This window comes from Piliocolobus tephrosceles, chromosome 8 (genome assembly GCF_002776525.5).
Source record: "Piliocolobus tephrosceles isolate RC106 chromosome 8, ASM277652v3, whole genome shotgun sequence".
NCBI classification, from domain to species: domain Eukaryota; kingdom Metazoa; phylum Chordata; class Mammalia; order Primates; family Cercopithecidae; genus Piliocolobus; species Piliocolobus tephrosceles.
This window is the reverse complement of record NC_045441.1, coordinates 88,507,922-88,510,529: the sequence shown is the minus strand read 5'-3', so window position 1 is coordinate 88,510,529 and position 2,608 is coordinate 88,507,922. Positions and strand designations below refer to the sequence as shown.

General features: G+C 44.8%; 1 pseudogene; it reads right to left on the bottom strand.

Annotated features, from left to right (window-relative positions):
• Window positions 1-1,415: 1,415 nt before the first annotated feature.
• Window positions 1,416-2,158, bottom strand: LOC111552411 (annotated as a pseudogene).
• Window positions 2,159-2,608: the final 450 nt, after the last annotated feature.

Genomic DNA, 2,608 nt, shown 5'->3' with positions numbered 1-2,608 from the left:
TAGACTTGCCTTTGCCTTGGCTGTCATGCTAGGCAGTCACAGTCCTTAGGAAGAGAAACCATGGATTTATATGGACTGTTATTTTAAACTTACAACAAAGTAAGCAAACAAAACAACTAAAAACCAAAGGGTAGAGGAAATCACAAAGCATTTTCTACATGCAAATTGTAAAGTAATATTAGTCCAAAGAATAAAATATAAAAGAAACAACAAACTAGGGACACTGTTTGTTAAATTTCACAGAGCATGGTTTGAGGGTCTGCTCTGTGTCAGTCAATCCCATGTTAAACTCTCAACTCAGTTTAAACTAAGACTGTGGCTTTGGGCAGGTACATCAGCTTCTCCACATCTCTGTGCCTTTGTGTGTAGAATAGAGATAATAATGGTATCGGTATCATGGTCTTATGGTGAGAATTAAATATAATGAAAACTGTAAAGGTCTTGGCACAATTCCTGGCCCGTATGTATTATTATTACTATTATTAAAATATATGAATGCAGATAAACACAAATAAAGATATATATATATATATATATATATACACACACACACACACACACACACAGACACACACACATACATTAGGGTATGAAAAATAATTTTAAACATAGAAATTCACATGGTTAATATGTATCAAAGTGTTGAATATCAGTAGTAAAAGATATGCAGTTTAATACTCTTAATTTTTCCTACCAAGTTAGTGAAGTTTAAAAACTGATGGCATAATTGCTGCCTCACTGTTAGCAAGGATGAAGTAAAAGAGACATTTCTATATGGTCCTGCTAGAATTATAAATTGGTGCAACCTCTTCACAATTCTGTTTGACTATAATAATAGCCATAAAATAATTTGACCAAGTATTTCCTCTATTAGAATATATTTTAAAGAATTAAAAAATTAGACAAAGATTGATGTATAAAGGTATTTATTACAGTATCATAGGATACTTGAAAAATATCAGAAACAAATTATCAGTATTACAGATACTGGTTTTTTGATCATTTGTTTTGCCAGTCTCAGTTTTTTTTTTTTTTTTTTTTTGAGAAGGAGTCTCGCTCTGTGGCCCAGGCTGGAGTGCAGTGGTGCAATCTCCGCTCACTGCAAGCTCTGCTTCTGGGGTTCACCGTTCTCCTGCCTCAGTCTCCTGAGTAGCTGGGACTACAGGCACCCGCCACCACCTCTGGCTAATTTTTTGTATTTTTAGTAGAGACGGGGTTTCACTGTGTTAGCCAGTATAGTCTTGATCTGGATCTCCTGAGCTCGTGATCTGCCCGCCTCGGCCTCCCAAAGTGCTGCGATTACAGGCGTGAGCATCCGCGCCCAGCCGCCGGTCTGTTTTTAATCCTGGCAGGGCCTCCCACACGCGTGCACGCACACACAAACACACACACACACACACGCACACACAGAGGCTTCAGATCTTCTTGAGAGCTGTCGTATCTACACCCTGCACATGTTACTCAAACTTGGGAATCTCCTCTTCCAGCAAGTCTGTCCTCATCTCGTCATCCCCCGCCACACACTGAATCTGCAGCTTCTGGATACCATAGCCCACGGGCACCAGCTTGGAGCCCCCAGACGAGTCCGTCCAACTAGATGGAGCACACACAGGCCTTCAGCTGGGCCACGTCCATCTCATCATCTCAAGGCTTGACATCCAGCAGGATGGAGGACTGGGCCACCAGCACGGGCTTCTTCACCTTCTTCCCCGTGTACTGCTGCAGCCGCTCCTCCCGCAGCCACGCTGCCCCCTTATCTTCCTCCTCATTGCCACTGCCAAACAGGTCAGTGTCATCGTCCTTGTCATCCTCTGCTGGTGTGGCAGACTTCGTGGCCAGGGGTTCCACTTGGTGCATGGGAGACACGTGCTGGGTCTGCCAGGCTGTGGCCAGGTGGCCGGGCCTCCAGCTTGGAGACTGCCTGCTGCAGCTCCTGCACTACGCCTCACAGGTTCTGGTTCTCCACTTCCAGGCTGGCGCTCGGGACGTCGAGCCGGCTGTTGTCTCCTCTGGGGCCATTGGAGGCCCTGGGGAGGGAGCTGTGGCAGGAGGCGCCGGCCACAGTTCCGTTTATCTGCTCCTAGAATATCCTTTCTGCATCGTCATATTTGAATTTGTGGAACCAGATCTTCTCTTGTACTAGGAAGTTTGTAGACATTTTTCTGATGCCAGCCAACGACGCGGTGACCAGAGAGGAGGAATCGGCGGGCACGTGACGCCTGAGGAGAGGGCCAGTATTACAGATATTGTTAATCAAATTGGAAGCCCTCTATATAATGGACTATGACAAGTTTTCATTTACGTTAAGAAATTGTGCAAGATGGAATTAGCTGCTCTGGGAACTGCCTCAGATCCCAAGCCTGCTCTTACTTGCTGTGAAAACAGAGACACCCTAGTTAGAGGTGGGAAAGGACACTTTCAGCCCATCTCTGTCATCACAGTGTCCACGGGCTTCCAGAGGCTTGCTCTGAGAAATGTCCTATCTTAGATTAAGAGAATGGCCGAGGGAAACGGTGTTGTTTGAATAAGTACTGAATTATCAGGCATACCATTATTTTAGAAGCCTAATCCTGAAGAGTACTTAATTAGACCAGCTTCCCGCAACGTT